The sequence below is a fragment of the Erinaceus europaeus genome, chromosome 3 (genome assembly GCF_950295315.1).
Source record: "Erinaceus europaeus chromosome 3, mEriEur2.1, whole genome shotgun sequence".
NCBI classification, from domain to species: Eukaryota; Metazoa; Chordata; class Mammalia; order Eulipotyphla; family Erinaceidae; genus Erinaceus; species Erinaceus europaeus.
The window spans coordinates 144646477-144668148 of NC_080164.1; the positions used below are offsets into that span (position 1 = coordinate 144646477).

Sequence of the window (21672 nt, forward strand, 5' to 3'; positions counted from 1 at the left end):
AAGATAATCAGAAGAAAGAAATTTAAAAAATTGAGCAGACAGACAGTAGTCTCCAGGCCTTCACTCTTAGTCCTCTGACCAAATTTCTTTGACAGTCACCTCCATACACCTGAAGCTGCTTGCAGTAAATACCTGTGACTCTGTTTCTGAAGACTTTTCACCTGATTGCAAGCCTAGGCACAATCAGAAACACCTGTGGTAATGCCATTGGGTCTCCTCCTTCAATCAATAACACATGGGTATATCACTGGCAGATAAATGCCTTAGCTTCCTAGTCCTTCAGTTGGGGGATTTGAAACTAAGTCCTACCCTGTCTTCCAGGGATCCCTAGAAGGACTCAATTCCTGTTGCTCACAGCAGGACAGTAACCAGCTCAGAAATGCACACTTCACTGGCTTCCCTCCCTTTCTTGTCCTATTTCTTACTTCCCAACTGGTCCTTCCAATGGCCATCCTCTAAATGAATTTCTTTCATTCATTGTTTTTTAATTGGGAAGATATTCCCAATATATCTCAAAGAAGTCATGGTCATACAATGAGCTTTGGAAAAGTAAAGAGAACTCAAGAGATTTATAGGAATCCTGTGTACAGAACTTGGAAAAGCCCAGCAGCCAATCAACACTTAGACATATCTATCTCAGAAAGGGTTTATATGATAACTTCATCATTCTGTTTGAATGAACGTCTCTTGACAGCAACTGAGTGGACCCTCATAACACTCAACAAATGGTAAACAATTTAAACAGCACATGTCTACTCCTAGTCCCATAAATCTCATTAGAGACTCCTTATCTAAGTCTCACCCTCTGGGTAAACAATGAGAGCATCAGAAGTAGTGTGAACACACCGTGTATTGCCAAAAACAGGAGTTGCTTATACAGAGTGCGGCAGCAAGCCCAGTCTTCCACAGAAATGCTATTTGCCACTGGGCTGTTTGCCTTCTCCTCTTCTCCCTTGCCCTATACTACCCTCCCGTCTCCTGCAGCTCCGTAACACTCGCAGACCACTGAGTATTTTTAAGGAACAGTATAACATGTGAATTACTAAGCAGAGAGAAACCAACCAATCTAGAAACTCAGAGGCCAGTCAACAAATTTAACTGATGAGCAATCAAATACAGTGATAGAGCCGAGATGAAACTCACATCTATCCAACTAAAACACCTGTGGTTTGAATTGATACTAGTTAAACCACTGGTGGTCAGAGCAGGTGAGAATGAGGACAAGAGTCAGGGTACTACCAAAGGGGAGAAAATATGCAAATAGAAGAAGGTACTAGTGGGAGTTGGATGGAAAGTCAATCTTTTTTTTAAAAAATATTTATTTATTCCTTTTGTTGCCCTTGTCTTATTATTGTAGTTATTATTGTTTTTGCTACTGATGTCATCATTATTGGATAGGACAGAGAGAAATGGAGAGAGGAGAGGAAGACAGAGAGAGCGAGAGAAAGACACCTGCAGACCTGCTTTGCCTGTGAAGCGACTCCCCTGCAGGTGGGGAGCCAGGGGCTCGAACTGGGGTCCTTACACTGGTCCTTGTGCTTTGTGCCACCTGTACTTAACCCGCTGCGCTACCACCCGACTCCCAAGAAAGTCAGTCTTTTATTTTACTTTTACAAAGTATTGATTTAACAATGGTTTATAAGATTACAGGCTATAGTTCCACACTGCACCCACCACCAAAGTTCTGTGTCCCACCCTCCCAACAATAACCACCATAGTTCTAAGTTTTAGAGACTGTGCTATTTTTTCCATTTTCTTTCATATCTCTCTTTCACTCTTTCTTTCTTTTTAAAATTTTTATTAGTGGTTTAATAATTATCAACAAGATTGTGGGAGGGGGCCGAGCAGTAAGGCAGAGTTGGTTAAGCGCACGTGGTGCAAAGCCACGGACCTGTGCAAGGACCTCTGCAAGGATCCCAGTTCAAACCCCTGGCTCCCAACCTGCAGGGGAGGTCTCTTCACAGGCGGTGAAGCAGGTCTGCAGGTACCTATCTTTCTCTCCCCCTCTCTATCTTCCCTCCTCTCTTGATTTCTCTCAGTACTACCCAACAACAACAGCAATGACAACAACAACAAGCACAACAAAATGGCTTCCAGGAGCAGTGGACTCATAGTGCAGGTGCAGAGCCTCAGTGATAATCCTGGAGGCAAAAAAAAAAAAAAAGATTGTGGGATAAGACGGGGTACATCTCCTACTACCAGAGTTCCACATCCCATCCCCTCCATTGGAAGCTTCCCTATACTTTTATCCCTCTGAAACTATGGACCAAAGATCTTTATGGGGTGCAGAAGGTGGAAGGTCTGTCTTCTGTAACTGCTTCTCTTCTGGAGATGGGCATTGGCAGGTCAATCCCTACTCTCAGCCTATTTCTTTCTCTAGAGGAATAGGGCTCTGTGGAGGTGGAATCCCAAGACTCATTGGTGAGGCCATCTGCTCAAGGAAGTCAGATTGTGTCATGGTAGCATCTGTAACTTGGTGGCTGAAAAGCATTAAGATATAAAGCAGAACAAATTGTTTAATAATCAGGAACCTAAAGGTAAGAGTATAGCAGATGAGATTTGGGGTCTTCATGTTGGAAGAAGCTAGGAAATCTATTTTAGGTATATTCCAAGGGGCCCATGACTTTACTAATTTTTGCCTGATCCTGACAGATAACATGCAAATGGGCTAAAAGTATTGCCTGGGAGGATTGTGTCAGAGCTGGGAATAGGACTAGAAAGCTGCATCAGTACAGAGAGTAGCTCCCAAATGTAGGACAAGTGCATAAATGCCATTAACTGTAAACCCCATTAATCTCACCTAGGGCCCATGTCTATTCATATTTAGAACAGGAGCCTATGTAAGTTTTACATCCCTGTCTGTCTGAGCTCACATTTCATGGTCATAGTTAAGAAAATTCCAAGCTCACTCATTTCAGGACTCGTCTTCCTCGAGTGGCAGAGTATATTGACCCAGTCTCTCTTCAGAGAGTGGTGCAATTTCTACCACTGTTATTCTACATTGAGGACAATGTCCTGTAGAGGCCCACAAGAGGCTTTACGATGTTCCTGTTGGAAATGACCAGTGATGATGTAGAGAGGGAACTGTTAGAGGTCTAGGCTCATCATATCTGTGTGGGAATCCCAGGATTCCCTGACTAGGGCCCCAGGTGATGGGGTGACCTGCTAGTGACCAAAAGGGCCATTATTAGAGGGTTCCAGTCTGTTGTCTTTATCCAGCTTTTATAGTCCTTATTTTATCTGACAGGGTTAGACTTAGAGTGATTGGAGGATGTGAAATAGGAAGTAGGTGATAGGGGTATCTAGGTCTAAATAGAAGATATTTGATTAAGCACTCTATGTTGTCTTTTATTTTAATATTTATTTATTTATTTATACCCTTTTGTTGCCCTTGTTGTTTTATTATTGTAGTTATTATTGGTGTTGTTATTGATGCCATTGTTGTTGGATAGGACGGAGAGAAAATGGAGAGAGGAGGGGAAGACAGAGAGGAGGAGAGAAAGATAGACACCTGCAGACCTGCTTCACCACCTGTGAAGTGACTCCCCTGCAGGTGGGGAGCCGGAGACTCAAACCGGGATCTTTACTCTAGTTCTCGCTGTTTGCACCACCTGTGCTTAACCTGCTGTGCTACAGCCTGAATCCCTATGTTTTCTTTTTTAGGTGTTTTTGTTTGCTTGCTGTACTTATTGAGTCACTGTAGACTATTGCGACCTCTTACTTTACACTCTTTCTTTTTTCAAGTTCATGTGTTAACAGTTCTCTAGTTTCTCTATGTGAGCAAGCCATCTGGTAGTCATCTTTAATCTCTTTACTTACTTCTCTAAGCATATTCACCTCCACTTCTATCTATCTCATTCCAAAAGGCACAATATAATATTTTTAAATTGCAGAAGTATTCCATGTAGGATGTGCCCATAACTTTGTATGTAGTCACCTGTCATTGGACATTTAGATTGCTTTCAATTCCTTGGCTATGAATATGCAGGTGCATATGTCTCTTTGAATTAGTGTGTCCATGTCTGGAAGATCAATTTCTACATGTTGACAGGATCAAATGAAGACTGTGACCAATAACACATCAGATGGGTGGCATAATGAAGCAAGTCATTAGATATATTAGATATGTTCTGCCAAGGAGAAAGTTCTTACCATAATATGTCTAGCTACAAAGAACTAAAAGCCCAGTGAAAAGTATACTACACAGAATGGATATTCTAAACTTTATTATTCTTTTTTTAAGCTTTATTATTCAACTCAATACCAGAGAGAGAGAGAGAGAGAGAGAGAGAGAGGTTCTAGGGTAAATTCTGTCACTTGACTATGCCATCAAGCATCCAGGTATTTCCTATCCTAATATTCTGCCATTCCCACAATGTCTATAGCTTCTCTTCACCCATTGCCACAATGCTTGGCAGTTGCAATAGTTCTTGGCATGTTAGAAAATTCACATCCTGAAAACTGAGAAATGTTTTTTTTTTAATTTTTTTTTATTTAAGAAAGGATTAATTAACAAAACCATAGGGTAGGAGGGGTACAACTCCACACAATTCCCACCACCCAATCTCCATATTCCACCCCCTCCCCTGATAGCTTTCCCATTCTCTATCCCTCTGGGAGCATGGACCCAGGGTCATTGTGGGTTGCAGAAGGTAGAAGGTCTGGCTTCTGTAATTGCTTCCCCGCTGAACATGGGCGTTGACTGGTCGGTCCATACTCCCAGTCTGCCTCTCTCTTTCCCTAGTAGGGTGTGTCTCTGGGGAAGCTGAGCTCCAGGACACATTGGTGGGGTCTTCAATCCAGGGAAGCCTGGTCAGCATCCTGGTGGCATCTGGAACCTGGTGATTGAAAAGAGAGTTAACATACGAAGCCAAACAAATTGTTGAGCAATCATGGACCCAAAGCTTGGAATAGTGGAGAAGAAGTGTTAGGGAGGTACTCACTGCAAACTCTAGTGTACTTCTGCTTTCAGGTATATATTTTGCAGTAGTTTATGGATACCTGTGAACATAACCTCTCTCTCACAGAAACTGGTGTATATCTAGGTTTTGGGACTTTGTTAGAAAGTGAACCACCTGAGATGAAATTAGAGTGTACTATAAAAGGAAAGGTCTCACCCGAGTAATGAAGTTGAAGGGTTGTCATTCCACACGTGAAGTCTCTGGACACAGTCTGAGGTGAAGCCTGTTGAGGTGGCAATCGTTGCGTTGGTTAGGTTGTGATCGGCGGATGCAATATTATTTGGTATGGATTGGGAGATGCATACGGGAAAGTGGGCGTTATCCAAAGGTTCCAGGCCTGGGGGAAGTAGGGGCTCTATAGTGGAGATGTGAAGTTCCTGCTGTCTTAGGGTTCAAAAAGACAATCGATAGTTAATGTTATCATCACATTATTTGGTAATTGGATTAACTTTGAAAAGTCCTTTTGTTAGGGTTTGCTGTACAGTATCCAGTATCTTGTATATAGCTGTGCTATTGGATGCTTCTAATCTACTTGGTCTAGGCTTTTGAGAGAGTCCGCATATCAAATACACAGCCTATATATTAAAAAGATTCAGTTTGTGTTTTGAAAAACTTTGAGACATACAATTGATTTCCCCCTCTCATATTAATTAACTACTGATTTATATGTCTACATTTTGCTAGGAGTGTACATAAACACCATTCCCACCACCAAAAGACTGTGACCCATCCCTCCCACCCTCTCCCACCCCCCACTGGCCCAGGAAGCTGCATGTCTACCCCTCACGACAGGGTTTTTACTTTGGTGCCCTACTTACAATTTGGTCAGGTCCTGCTTTTAGTTTCCCTTTCAGATCTTCTTACTCAACTTCTGTTGATGAGTGGGATCATCCCATACTCATCTTTATCTTTCTGACTTAGCTGACTTAACATAATTCCTTCTAGCTCTGTCCAAGATGGGTCAGAGAAGGTGGGTTCATTGTTCTTGATAGCTGCATAGAAAACTGAGAAATGTTATGCATGTACAAACTGTTGTATTTAGTGTTGAATGTAAAATATTAATCCCCCAATAAAGGAGGAAAAAAAAGAGAATCCACATCCTGAAATTAAGATGTCTGTTTTTTCTATGTGCCCATCTCTTCTCATCAAGAAAGTCTTTTCAGAAGGCCCATTTATTTTGGGCAAGATGATCATACAAAACCATCTCAAGACAAGGGGGGAAAGAAATTACTCTAGTTAGCTTAAATTAAGTTATATTCACCTTTTAGGCCCAAGGAGAGTACCTCCTTTCTTGACTACTTAGGGGTAGGAGTACCTAGACAAAAATCAAGGTTCCACCAGGAAAGAAGTGTGTGAATATAAAAATATGTATGTCTGGGGCAGGAAGTACATGGACATATATGTAGCTGTGTGTGTACAAACTGTAAATGCCTGAGAGGCAAACAGGGGTATAGTTTACAAGTAGATTGCAGTCTCCCTTGAAAGCATAGGGGAGATCTTTGCTGGAATTACATCCATGAGGATTAGTGTGCACCATACTGTCCAAGCAGAGGCTGCTTTTTGAATCCTGAGCATTTTCACTTTATTGCTCATTGATCCTTCCCCCTGCTGGACATGCCTCCTCTCTGTTTGGTCCAGATCAGGCTTGGCATAAACACTAGCTCTTGAAAGACGACTGCAACCTCAGCTGGTGTTTCTCACTTTGTGTTCTCTATACTTTTCTTTTTCACACTTTTTGATCATCTGTTTTTTTTTTTCAAGTTTCTATTGAATAATGGTGATACAGACTTTCAGACCTGTGGCTCTGAGGTCACAGGTTCAATCCCCAGCATCATCATAAGCCACAGCTGAGCAGTTCTCTGGTAAAAAATAAATAAATAAACAGTGTAATATAATAAAATATAATAAGAAATATTACCATCATGAGGTCCAATTTAGGAAATGGTCATGTTAGCCATTCACTCAGAGAGGAATTATTATTTAGGGAAAAGAAAGCCACAAAGACTGCTTTGGAGAGGGAGAATGCCTCCTTAAGTACTCCCATATATTTGGTTCCTACTCACAAAGCTGCTCATCCTCCATGAGGCAGCAGACAAACAAAGCCTTCTCGTGGCTTCTGAGTCCCAGTGACCAGCCCCAAAGACTCAGCTTCCTTGGCAGTTACTGAACATGATGGAGTCCACCTTTCCTTATTCAGATGGTGGTGGGGGTGGAGGATTGGTCTAATGTTAACCAGAGCTACATACAGCTAGTCCTGAAATGAGCAGTGGCAAAGAGCCCAGTATTGAGGACATAAATAAACTGCAGGTTTTCAAAAACCTGCCAGCAGCCCTCTGAAACAGGAAGAGGATACTTAGTGCTGTCCTGCTGACTGTCAGCCCTGGGTCTCAGGCCTCCTTCCCTTACTGTTGAGACCATCAGCCTTGGAGCTGACTCCCGGGACTCAGTGGAGAAGCTGCCTAAGATACCAGGGTGCACTGATGGGGGGACATCTCAAGATAACCCCTCCATTTGCTGGAGCAGAAGGGGGTTATAAATGTCATTCCTCTGGTGGGAAACGTGGTGTCTGACGCCATTAGACTTCCAGGAGAGCTAAAAGCAAACAAACAGAAAATGAAAGGGCTTAGGGTAATGGGACAGGATCAACTCTGCCACTTTAGTGCTTTTGGGGGGTTGCCCCCAGCACCCTGCTTTCTGGGACTCAGCTGAAGTGGGATTTAGAAGCAGGCTGCTCACTGGAAGGGTCTGGAACATGGAAAACACTGCTGCAAATGAACTAGACATTGGAATTTTCTCAAGTCTGGCAGCTTTTAGTTTTGTGTGAAAGTTTATTGTGAGTGGAGATGACCAATACAGTTAAAACAGAGTTCTCTTGTGGAGGCAAATGATAAACACTTCAGGGCAGACTGATGGCCTACCAGCCAAGCTATTGATGTCATAAAATTGTTATGGGGTTTGTTCCTTGGAGCTCATGATAGTGAGATGCAAGCTCAGGAGATGAAAACTCTATAATCAGTACAAAAATATTTTTAGGCGCTTTATGCTCATAGACACAATAAATGTGTCTCCTACTCTTTCGAGGCTTAATGTCACCACAGATACTTCTGACATTCTTCAAATCATTCATAATGATTTGAAGAATGCAATCAGAGTACATGAGGAGTGACACAGCATCACCAGTACATCAAGGCATTTATAGGTGGATCTGATTATCATAAAGTAGAATGGCATGTTGAGTCCTCTAAGAAATTGTGGGACTCTTGACCTGAGACTTGAAAGGAGAAAGATGGGGAAAAATAAAGGAGAAGAGCATGGAGAGCATTAAGAAAGCTGCAAGAATTAGTTATTTGTGCTTGGTGTTATTTCAGCCTGGCATTGTCATTTACCTGCATCTCATCTACTTCTAATTACTTGCCTGAAAACCGTTAGTATTATTACATCTTCTTTTTGCTGCTGTTCAAATAGTTAATTATTTTTATTGTTTGATAGCTTTATTGAAGTACAACTGAAACACAATCAACTGCACACACTGAAACATAAAATTTGATGTTTTGACATGTGTATATAACTCTACAGTCAAAATAGTGAACACATTCACTACTATGAGCAAGCTGTAATTTTCTTTTCAAATAAGAAAGGCATATCTGTGGTTTCAAGACACCCATTCTGTGTAGATTCTACAAGCTAATTTTTCCTTCTCTGTAAAAAGTTCTCTTACTCTATTAATTTGAACTCCTAGGTTTATTTCAGCATTGTCCACAAAAGTCAAGATATGGAAACGAACTAAATGCTTGTCTATGGATGCAAAGAACCCCAGAGCATAGATTTCATGATTTAAGGGTAATATAATCACCATTCATTGAAGATATTTGGCAGCCTGTGACTGTGCTTTATTATGCCTAAGGGCAATCAACCCCAGTGAAGTAGGTAGTAGTTTTACTCCCATTTCAGAGGCAGAGGAAGCAAATCTTAGGAGTTCATCTATGTGTCCAGTTCTGAGGCTTACTGGATAGCAAAGTCATCATTATGGTGCAAGGCTGTTCACCACTCACCCGTGTATTCACATTTATATGCTCCTAGATACTTATAAACCCTTTCCAAGAAGAAAGATTCTGCCTATCTAGCATACAAAAAGCAATGACTTTGAAGATGGAGTTTATAATCACTGGATAATATAGGAAACTCATGTGGGCTCATTCAGCTTTCAAAAATTAAATATTATAGGTTTATATCATTCCAAGAGTACATAAAAGTTCCCTTTTTCCACATCCTCACCAACATTTATTATTTATTTTTATCTTTCTGGTAATAGCCAACCTAATAAATATGAAGTTGTTATACCACCGTGGTTAAGGATAATTTTTCAGGGGGCCAGGCTGTAGTGCAGTGGGTTAAGTACACATGGCATGAAGTACAAGGACTTGTTGCCCCTGGTTCCCCCCATGCAGGGGAGTTGTTTCACAAGCAGTGAAGCAGGTCTGCAGGTGTCTATCTTTCTCTCCCCCTCTCTGTCTTCCCCTCCTCTCTTGATTTCTCTCTGTCCAATCCAACAACAACAGCAATAACAACAAGAAGGGCAACAAAATGAGAAAGAAAAAAAAAAAAAAAGGTCTTCAGGAGTGCAGGCACCCAGCCCTGGAGGCAAAAAAGGGGAATAATTTTCTAGTAGCATACTTGAAAGAAAACACGAAACCAGAGCATTTCCTCACCATTTTATGCTGCAAGGCCTCACATCTGCAAATTATGTAACCTACCTACCCCCCAAGTCACTTTCTCAGTTCTCTCACTAAGCTTTTTATATGCATTTCCTCAGTGATTAATCTGCACTCCCAAGTTCATTTCAGCATTATTCACAATAGTCAAAATATGGAAACCACCTAAATGTCTGTCAATGGATGAGAAGCTAAAGAAAATATTGTATATGTTTATAATGAAATTTTTTTTTTTTAAAGAAGGAAATCCTGCCATTCGTGACAACATGGATAAACCTGGAAGACATTATGTTAAGTGAAATAAGCCAGACACAGAAAGACAAATGTTGTATGGATTCATTTGCATATGGAAACTGAAGAGCCAAACCCATAGAAGCAGAGAATATAGTGGTTTCTAGAGGCCGGGGAGTATCAGTTATACTTCTGTAAAACTGGGGGTGGAACTAGACCTTGTTCCCTTCTGCTTCTTGTGAAGGAGCTCCAGAGGCCCTATGGGGAAGGGGTTTGAGCAAAGGTTGTTCACTGTTATCCCCGCAAGTCACTGAGTCTTTCCTAAAACTCAGCCAGGATTCTTCATAGCTGATAGAAGAAGCCCATCTCAGAGAAGAAAAAAAGATGGGCATCTTGCTCTCAAAATCTCTTCCCCAAAATACCAGGGAAGAAGGGCTCTGCTTCAACTGCTGCTGTATAAATGTCCTGTCAAGCTGTTTATACTCACAGTGCATTTTCTTGGCTTCCCGGGCTCTGTTAATTGCCCCCAGTTCAGGAACCTTTGAAAGCCAGATTGCAGAAACACACCAGTGTTTATCACGAGTGACTTTCTAAGGATCCCTGTAACAGAAAGAGGAAGGTCCTTTACTTCAGAAGCCAACGCTTTTCTGCCTCAAGTCTGGGCCCCACTCTGGGCCCCTTGGAAAGGGGGGTTACTAATTCACAGAAGATGGCTGATTCCTATGCAGAGGCTCTAGTCCCAAAACCTATGTCTGAAGCTGTAGCTTATGATGTGACATGCCTATGTTGGGTGAACCATGTTTTGATCTCAAGTTTCCGCATCACAGAAATCCCATCTTTCAAGTCCTTCCAGCAAAGTCTCATCTGCCCACTGAACCACTGAATACTGATCTCTCTCTAAGTTCTTCTTTCCATCGATGCTCACTCCTATGCTGAGGTATTCCTTTGTTCAGATTCTGCATACAGAAATACTCAAGGAGGGGGTTGAAGGACATATATTTACAAAGTATTTGCCTGAAGATCTTTCTGTCAAGGAAAACATTACCTATGTAAGAATAACTAGAATATAAGAGAAAATGCTTTGAATTTTTAAAGAGAGACTCAATGTAATTAATGTGAGGATTCAAAGAAGTGGGAGAGAATGCACCTGACTGAGGAACATTGGGGGCAGAGGTATTAATTAAGAACGTTTCAGATATTTTGTTATTTCATGATCACAGTGATTCCATGAAGTAAGAAAACTGACATAAAGCAACCAGGGCTTGACCAGGGCTATTTGATGAACAGACAGGAGAGTACAGATTTGAACCTAAAGCTTGAGTCTTAAACTACTTGCTATACTACAGATGCAGCACTGGAGCTCATTCTTGAAGAAAATTATTGATGGAGTGGGAATAGTCATTCCCAGTTTGGAGAACTATAAAAGGAGTGTAATAAGAAAATAATAATTTTTTTCTACAGAAATTTAGCAGTTAATTCAACAAATATAAATTTCATGCCTATAGTGTACCAGGCTCTGCTCAGATGCTTATAGGGGAAACTTATGAAATGAGGACAGAAATGGAAAACACAAAATGAAACTTGGACTGAGTGTGGTGTATTGTACCAAAGCGAAGGTCTCAGGGGAAGGAGGAGGAGGAGAAGGGTGGAAAGGGTGCTGGGGTCCTGGTGCATGATAGTGGAAAAGGACCAAAGTTGGGGGTGAGAGTGTTCAGCACACGCCCATCACCGAGAAATGAGAAGTTGTAGCCACGTGTCAACAGCTGTACTGTAAACCACTAATTTCCGGTAAAATAATTAAAGAAAATCTGTCAGGGTACAAATACCCTTGCTCTCATGGAGTTTATACTCTAGATAGGGATACTGATTATGAAAGAAAAGTGTAGTTTGGTGTGTTGGATGTTATAGACATAGAGAGACAGTCTGGTGAGGAAGGGTTGGGAAGACAGAGTCGGGTAGAGTCAGGTAGTTTCAGTTCAGGGACTGACAGGTAAGCTAGTCATACACTGTTCTCTTTAACTTTCCTTTTTCTTTTCATCTATCTGATTATCTGTCTATCACATCAGATCCAGGAACCATGAAATTCTTGAGTAGTGTCTTAGGACAAATTCTTCCTGTTCCATTGACAATCCTATGCTGCTAGAATGATCCTTGAACCAGCCGGGCAGGCACTAAAAGCTCAGAGGGTTGTGATCTGAGATCTGCACTGAGTGCTGTGGCTGCTGTTTCCTGCTCTGCAGGCCAAGCAGGGCTTGCTATCTTCCTGTTTACACATCCCACTTAGCCTCCTTCAACACAACACATTCAGCTCCCAGCACTAGGCTGGGGATAAGGCTAAGATGCTCAGCCAATGGCTGCATTGCAGAATGACCTCCCAGCTAGGAGGAGGCATCACAGGAATGCAAGGGTGAGATTTAGGAAGGGGAGCACAGAATTCCAGTAAAAAATACAACCCACTCCCAGCACCCTGGCCTGGATTCCACAGTAAACAAACCAGATGGAGGGAGAGGAGGAGCACACTGAGGGGAGGTAAGAGAGAGACACATTCTTGGGGCAGAGACCTTGCCTGTTAGAGGATCAAAATGAGCCAGAACAGAGTTGCTCCCAGGGAAGATGAGGGGGCATGTGCACAGGGTGGGGGGCTCTTTTTATCAGCTCAGCAATGACAATGTGGAGTAGTAGCCTGGTTGGGATTTAGATAAGCAGCATGTGAATGCACATGAGACTCAGGTAAGAGAGGATGCCGTTTTCTCTTTGTACCTCCCAGCTGGTGTATCACCCCAAGTACTAAAACATTCCCTCTAACCCACCAAAAAAGCAATGAATTAAACCATATACTTACATCAGTATGTGCCCTCCTTTGCACAGCTTCTTCCCAGTGCTCTCTATTGCCTCTGCCCCATCACCTGCCAGCAAGGCTTCATTGGTTCTCTCAGGTCAGATGCAGGAGCATGTGTGAGGAGGACATGGGCTGACTTTGAGGTCAGGTGGTCAGATGTTGAAAAACTCACAAATAGAAAGATGGGAGAGGTAAGGTTTTTTTTTTTTTTTTTTTTTGCCTCCAGGGTTATCACTGGGGTTCAGTGCCTGCACTATGAATCCACTGCTCCTGGAGGCCATTTTTTTCCTTTTGTTGCCCTTGTTGTTTAACATTGTTATTATTGTTGTCATCACTGCTGTCATTGTTGTTGGATAGGACAGAGAGAAAACAAGAGAGGAAGGGAAGACAGAGAGGGGGAGAGAAAGATAGACCTGCTTCACCACCTGTGAAGTGATCCCCCTGCAGGTTGGGAGCCAGGGCCTTGAACCGGGATCCTTGCCCTGGTCCTTGCGCTTCATGCCATGTGTGCTTAACTCACCGTGCTACCACCCGGCCCCCAGTTCTTTTTTTAAACGATGGGGTTAGCTTGCAGGCCAGAAGAATGGGGGAGAGTTTGGCTTCTGGAGTGGGAAGACACGGGCTGAATCCACTCTGAAGGCTTCTTTGGGCCCACTGCTCCCCTCTACAGACTAGTCCCCCCCCAACGCAAGTCCAATCCTAGCTTCATGAAATGTCTATTCTCAAGGGCAAGATCTTCGGATTCTAAGCCAAAATGCCTGTGGAAAGACTTGACCTACCTTAGACCAGATGTCCATCCTTTCTTCAGTCAGCTAGAATCAGAAATCACTGTCTGGAATCAGAAGTTGCCAGAAAGAAGTGGGGGTAGAGGTGGAGGAACAGGGAAATACTCGGAGAGAAATGACATATTCTGGAAGAAATCTACTTCAAGTTCCTCACTAACAGGGCAAGTCTTTCATAGAAAGGAACAAATGCAATAATGTATTAATTACATTAGTGCAGCTAATCTAACATGGATGCTGCTATAAAGAAGATGGGCATTTCACTTTCCTATAACAGTTTCAGCATGAGCAGACCAACAATAAAAAGCCAACTCTAGTTAAGCACAGGTGGCACAAAACACAAGGACCAGAGTAAGGATCCCAGTTCGAGCCCCCGGCTCCCCACCTGCAGGGGAATCGCTTCACAGGTGGTGAAGCAGGTCTGCAGGTGTCTATCTTTCTCTCCCCCTCTCTGTCTTCCCCTCCTCTCTCCATTTATCTCTGTCCTATCCAACAACAATACTAACTACAACAATAAAAAAAAACAAGGTCAGCAAAAGGAAAAGTAAATGAATATAAAAAATAGTAATATAAAAAGCCAACTCTATGAGTGTCAGTGTCCAGGGGAGGTAAAATAGCGCCAGGCAATTCCTTCTTCCTGCCATTTATACCCTTGTAATCACTCCCCTTGAATGTAGCTAGAACATTGAATTTTCTCTGGGCCAGGCAGTGGCATAACCAACTGAATACTCACAATATCATGCTCAAGTGTCTGGATTAAACCCGCACCCCCATCTGCAGGGGGAAGCTTCAGGAGTGGTAAAACTGTTGTTTAGGTGTCTCAGTCTCTCAGCTCTCTATCTTCTCCCTCTCAATTTCTCTCTGACCTGTCTAAGGAAATATATGGGAAAAAATCAATACTGGGAGTGGTAAAATTATCTTGTACATTCAGAACCCCAGTAATAACACTGTTGGCAGTAAACAGAACAAACAAAAGAGAAAGAGAGATATAAGGAGAGATACAGAGAGAGTATATTATTTCTCCTTTCTAATAAACTAGATACAACAGAAGTCTTCAATGCCGCTTCTGAGATTGGGGAACAGAAGAACTGACTTCCACTTTGTGTCACTTCCACTAGTTGTTACTCACATTCTTGCTTACTCTAGGGGACAGAGAGACCCACTAGTAAGAAACTAGAATTTTCAGTTAACAGCTAGTTGGGCACCTATGACTGCCAACAACCACATGAGGGTGCTTTAATGTGGCTCCTCCCCCAGTTGAACTCCGTGATACAATAATGTGGACCAACACATTGATGATATTTTTGTGAGACCCTGAGCCAGGGGACTCAGCAAAAACCCTGCTCAGATTCCTGTCCCAGGAAAATTTCAGATCACAAGATGTTTGTTATTTCAGTTATTACATATCTGGATGGATTGTCATAGGGAAACAGAAAACTAACACATGGATTATCATAGGGAAATAGAAAATTAACTCAGTCTTCTTCTGTTTTGTTTCTCTGCCTTTTTTACGCCTTCATCCAATTGGACCAAAATGACTCATTCCCATGCTCACATCCCAACCATCAGAAAAGAGAAGAAAGGAGTGGGAGGGTATGCTTCTTATTGTTCAGGGCACAGTTCAGAATTTGTCCACCGTGCTTCCACTCATAGTCCATCGATCAGAATTTAGTTTCATAGTTACCATTAGCTATCAAGGAAGATAGAAGGGAAGCCTTGTGTCCAACCATAGTCATGGGTTCTGTTATAATGGAATAACAGAAGAAGAGATACTCGCACACACCTAGCAGGTGGTAAATGCATGCTACTTGGGGAAACCAGGATGAGACCAAGGTTTTGTCATTTCTTCAGAGACATGCAATTATTTAGCATCAGAGCTATTATTATCCCAAGTGTTTCTGCCTCCCAGGCCAGAACTCTTACTCCTCCTTAAGGGAAACTTGAAAATATTTGTTTGGGGCAGGACTAAATGTGTGGTATAAAAATGAGGAAAGAATGACATGCAACAAAAGGCCCCATGACAATCATTTGTAGTCCTGGCATTATTTTTCATGCCAGGGCAGAATGATTTGGTCCCCAGCACCTACTGAATATCATGCCTGCTCTTTATATCACTATGAGCTCATCCAGGGCCACATCTGTGGATGGTCAAAATATTTTAGTACAATTGATGCCAGGTGAGAAGAGAAAGGGGTTGTCTTTCCTGTGGTTGCTTTCCCTCAAAAGAATGAATATGTAAGGTATGATGCACAGAATTTAGCTAACTTGTCTTGGGGGTTTCCATTTAAAGGCATCAGACTTTAATATGCCTTTTATTTTCTTGAAAGATTACCTCTTAGGCATATGTGTATCTCTTTTTTTTTATTCTTTTCACTTACTTTATTCATATTTTCTGCCCACTTTTTAATTGGGTTGTTCTTTTTCCTTTTGTTGAGATGTATGAGTTCTTTATAGATGTTAGATATCAACTGCTTGTTTGAAGTGTAGTGTGCAAATATCTTTTCCCATTTGCTGGGTTTCCTGTTTATCTTTAAGGAGTTTTTCTTTGATATATAGAAGCTTTTTAATTTGATATAATCCCAATTGTTTGTTTTTGTTTCCCTTGCACATGGGATAGAATCTCCAAATAAATCTTTAACGTTAAGGTCCTAAGATGTTTACCAATGTCTTCTTCTATATATTTTATAGTTTCAGGTCTCATATCTAGATTTTGATCCATCCTGATTAATTTTGGTGCATGGTATTAGGTGGTGATCTAGTTTCCTTTTTCTGCATGTGGTTGTCCAAGTCACCCAACATCATTTGTTAGAGACTTTCTTTTCCCCATTGGTCAGTTTTGGCCTCTTTATCATATATAATGTGCCCATATATGTGTGGATTTAGTTCTTAGCTCCCTATCCTGTTCCATTGGTCCATATGTATATTTTTGTTTCAACACCACACTGTCTTATTTTTAAAAGTATCTTTATTTATTTATCGGATAGGGATAGAGACAGTCTGAAGTTGAGAGGGAAGGGGGAGAAAGAAAGGGGGTGAGAGAGAAAGAGAGAGAGAGATCTATAGATCTGCTTCACCACTCGTGAAGTTTTCCCCTTGCAGTTGGGGACCGGGGGCTTGAACCTGGGTCCTTATGCATTGTAACATATGCATTCAACCAGATGCACTACCACCCAGCCCCCTATTTTAACTTTTATTGCTTTGTAATATAAACTGAAGCCAGGAATTGTGATGCCTCCATTTTTCTTCTTTTTCCTCAGGAAAGATTTTGCTTTTCATGTTTTCTTTTTATAGTTCCATATAAAGTTATAGATAAGTTGCTCAATTTCCTTGAAATACGTCATTGGAATTTTTTTTTTTTTCCTCCAGGGTTATTGCTGGGCTCGGTGCCTGCACCATGAATCCACCGCTCCTGGAGGCCATTTTTCCCCCTTTTTGTTGCAGCCTCGTTGCGGTTATTATTGCCATTGTTGACGTTGCTTTGTTGTTGGATAGGACAGAGAGAAATGGATAGAGGAGGGGAAGACAGAGAGAGAGAGGAGAGAAAGATAGACACCTGCAGACCTGCTTCACCGCCCGTGAAGCGACTCCCCTGCAGGTGGGGAGCCGGGGGCTCGAACCGGGATCCTTACGCCGGTCCCTGCGCTTTGCGCCACGTGCGCTTAACCCACTGCACCACGTCATTGGAATTTTAATAAGGATTGCACTGAACCTATAGATTGCTTTTGTCAGGATCACCATTTTAATGATATTTATTCTTCTAATCCATGTGCAGGGATGTTCTTCCATTTCTTTGTGTCACCCTCTATTTCTTTAAATAATGTCTTATAGTTTTTGTTGGAAAAGTCCTTCATGTCTTTTGTTATATTTAGTTTTTTTTTTAATTAAGGATTTTTATTTTCTACTTTAAATGTTTAAATACAAGTAACTAAAAATGTTATATTTAGGTAATGTTGGGTTACAAGATCATATTGGTTTTAGGCATACAGTTTCACCATTTTTCATATTGTGCTACCAATCCACACCTCCTACCAGGGTTTAAGTCTCCTACCCCTTACAGTCCACTGGACCTTCTTATCCCTCTCCTGCTTTGGCAACTTCAGGTTTGCATCAGGGTCTCAGTGTTTGCTATTGCTTAACTTTTTTGTTTTTCTTTGTATATATATATATATATATATATATATATATATATATATATATACACATATATGTAGAGGAGGGGGAGCACACTGCTTAGCTGTGGCTTATGGCAGGTAATTCTGCATATTAAACCCAAGCAAGACCTTTGGTACCTCAGGCATGAAAGTACCAAATATACTTTTGCATAACCACCATGCTGTCTCCCCACCCCATTTTTTTTCCTTTTTTTTAGCCTCCAGAGTTATCACTGGGTCTCGGTGCCTGCACTTCGTCCACTGCTCTGGAGGCTTTTTTTAAAAAAACCTTTTATTGCCCTTGTTGCTTATTGTTGTTGTTGTTATTGCTATCGTTGTTGTTGGATAGGACAGAGAGAAATGGCGAGAAGAGGGGAAGACAGAGAAGGGGAGAGAAGCATAGACACCTGCAGACCTGCTTCACCACTTGTGAAGCGACTCCCCTGCAGGTGGGGTGTGGGGGGCGGGGGGGGGGGGGTCGAACCGGGATTCTGAATCTCGTTCTTGCACTTCGTGCCATATATGCTTAACCCGCTGCGCTACCGCCCTACCCCCTGCCCCATTTCTTCTCCTTTTTTATATCACAAATGAGTGGCATCATTCAGTGTTTGACCTTTTCCTTTTGACTTATTTTACTGAGCATGACCTTTTCCAGTTCTATCCATGTTGTAACAACAACAACAACAAATCTCAACTTTCAGCTGAGTAGTGTTCCATGGTTTATACGTATCACACATTAATAGTTGTCTACTATTGGTCACTGGGATGTCTTCCTTTTTTGTTGTTTTTAGAATTTTTTATTAATGATATAAGAATCATTTACAAGGGGAGGGGTGGGTAGTGGTGCACCTGGTTAAGTGCACATGTTACCATATGAAAGACCTGGGTTCAAGTCCCCCCAGGGGCCCTCTGCTCACAGCCTCTTTTGTTAGATTTACTCCTATTTTATCTTTTTTTGTTGTTGTTTTTGTTCATTGTAAATAGGATTGCTTCCTTCAGTTCCCTTTCTTCTGGCCCATCTTTTGTATAAAGAAATACCACAGATTGAGTATTGATTTTGTAACCTGCTACTTTACTGAATTTATTGATGATTTCCAATAGGTTATTCTGGTAGAGTTTTGGAGGTCCTTTAGGTATATCATCATATCATCTGCAAATAATGACAATTTAACACCATTATTTTCAATCTGACTTCCTTTAATATCTCTTTTTTGCCTGATTATGATGGCAAGAACTTTTAGGACTATACTGAATAGAAGTGAGAATTGATATCCTTGCCTAGTTCCTGATTTTAGGGAGAAAGCTCTCAATTTTTCCCTGTTGAGCACAATGTTTGTCATATATAATCTTTATTATGTTTAAGGAATTTTTTCTCCCACTAGCAATTTCTTGAGCACCTTTATCATAAATGGATGTTGATCTTTACCAAGTGCTTTTTTTTTTTTTTTAAGATCACATGATTTTTAGCTTTCTTTTTGTTGATATCGTGGATTACATTGATTGTGGATGTTCAACCATTCCTCTTTCCCAGGGATGAATCCTACTTGGTCTTGGTGGATTATTCTCTTAATATGTTGTTGGATTTGATTAGCCAAGATTTTGTTGATTTTTCCATCAATGTTCATTAGAGATATAGGTCTATAGTTTTCTTTTTTGCTGGAGTCCTTTCCTGCTTTGGGGATCAGGTTGATGTTAGCCTCATATTTGGGAGTGTTCCTTCTTCTATTTTCTGGAAGAATTTGAGGATAATTGGTGTTAGCTCTTCTTTAAATGTTTTATAAGATCAATTGTTATAGCCATCTGGACCTGGGCTTTTTGTTCTTGGAAAGGCTTTTGATTACTGTTTCAATTTTTTTTTTTTTTTTTTTTACTGGTGATTGGCCTGTTAGAGACAAAGAAATTGAGAGGAAAGGGGAAATACAGAGGGAAAGAAACAGAGAGATATCCGCAGCCCTGCTTCACCACTTGTGAAGCTTTCCCCCTGACAAGGGGTGGGGGGAGATTCATAGGTTGTGAAAAAGTACTGCCATTGTTTCTGTTTCTCTCTTCCTATCTTCATCTCCCCTCTCAATATCTCTCTAACCTCACAAATAATCAATCAATAAATATGTAAATAAATACATTTTAAAGAAAAAAAAAGGCCACCAGGAGCATTGGATTTGCCATTCAGGTACTGAGCCCTGGCAAAAACCTTATGGAAGTAAAACAAAATAAAAACAAAGGAATCCTGGAGCTGATGTCTTTCTTATGTAAAAGTTCAGGGGAAAGGAGGGCCCTCTGTGTGTATGCATTCCTCAGAGTTAACCCTTTCTTTTTTCCTGGGCCTCCCAGAAACAAGGACTCCATATGTGAAGTTCCTTTGAGACAGTGTCTCCTTTTGACTGGTTGCCCCAGTTTCAGCTGGTTCACTATTGGATTTCTCTCACCTCTCCAAGAGGTCCTCTTACACCTGCTACCAGCTGCTTCTTCAAGGTCCACATGTGGCCCCACAGACACGCCTACACTCCTGTCCTCCCCATCCTAAAGTCTGCCAATACTGCCTTTTCTCAGGAAAGCTGCAACTCCCTCTACGCTTAGTTTTCTTTTGACATGTTAGGTGGGAATACTAGTCTCCATAACTCCAGGGAACATAGGTCAACATGCAAGTTGACTAACATTTTTCACTTCATGCTGAACAAAATAAACACCTAGATCAGATTTGCAGCCCAAATCCTCTCACTGAGGGCTGACTTTGGTTTCTTTCAGTCCCACTTCTCCTATAAACAGCCATGCCCAAAAGGGTCATTATCTGAAAGCCCTTCATTCTTGTGGCAGGTTGTTAGATGGGACATTGGCAGCAGTCTTGCATCTAGCTGTAAGGCACTCTGGGCAGGAAATGGATATGTTTTAGGAGATTCCCAACTGACCGTTGTAGGTGTGGTCTGGTATGTTAACACAACCACCAGCAAGCAAGCAGTGTGCCAGGCCCTGGGAGGTGTGCGTGGCAAAAGCAAGGCTCACACTAAGTTGTGACTGCAACTCTGGGTGGTACAAACAGAGCCCAGAGAGGAAGGCACACGAAGTCACCGAGCTCCTTATGATTTACTGTCTACTAGACTCCCACCACACCAAGCACACACCTAATAAATGCTTGTTGATTTAGCCACCACTTATGGGTTGAGAAGAAAAACATAGATACATTTTTTTTCTTTCATCCTGAGAGCCTTGACTACTTCATCATCTACTGACAATGTTACCTTTACTAAGCCATCATTTTGTGTCTCCTTCAGACCTGGTCTCTGCTGGTGGTTGAAGTGGGAAGGAACTGTGGCATATTTCTCTCTATGGTCAAAGTTCCTGTCAGGCTGCATGCAGTTGAGAGGAGGCCAAGATGTAGTCAGGGGCCCAGGACTGGAGCCAGACTGCCTGCCCAAGTGAGGTCTGATGCCATCACCGAGGGGCAGTACAGTCTAGAATGAACAACATGCACACTAATGATGCTCCTTCCCATCCCTTTAGCTGTTTAGCTGGGATTGTAGTTGATACAGTGTTCAGAGCAGGGACTGACTGGCACACAGCAAGTCCTCAATAAATGCCAGATGCCATTATCATTATGCAGCAAAAGGTGCCCCACACATTGGCTATGTGCTATTTTCTTCTGTGTTATACTGTATTGTGATTCTGTATCCAAATGACTGGTCAGAAATGCCAAGAGCCCACCGTAGGCACTGCATTTGATGTGTGTTACACTGCTCCTGATGCCATCTGTGAACACATGCATCCCCACTGTGTCCTGTAGAGATCCAGCAGCACCATTTTAGGGATCCCCACTTGCCTGAGCTATCTTGGGCTGCTGTAATAAGATGCCACAAATGAAGTGGCTTATAAATAGAATCACACATGCAGAAGCACCTGACAAAGAGAAGCACTGATTTAATGTTAGTCAGGAACATTCTGATAGTTCTTAAAATGCTTCTTGGTGAAAATTAGTGGTCTGTTATTTAGAGTATTAGTATA

General features: G+C 41.7%; 2 long non-coding RNA genes across 2 annotated transcripts in view; one reads left to right on the top strand and one right to left on the bottom strand.

Annotated features, from left to right (window-relative positions):
• Positions 1–21672, top strand: part of LOC132537550 (uncharacterized) — a 233266-nt gene that overhangs the window by 127561 nt on the left and 84033 nt on the right. The window lies entirely within an intron of this gene.
• LOC132537709 (uncharacterized) lies at positions 1783–13233 on the bottom strand. The gene is made up of 3 exons (XR_009549167.1): positions 12747–13233; positions 10392–10504; positions 1783–2480 (listed from the first exon to the last, which is right to left on the bottom strand). It is a non-coding gene; the product is annotated as an uncharacterized LOC132537709 (long non-coding RNA).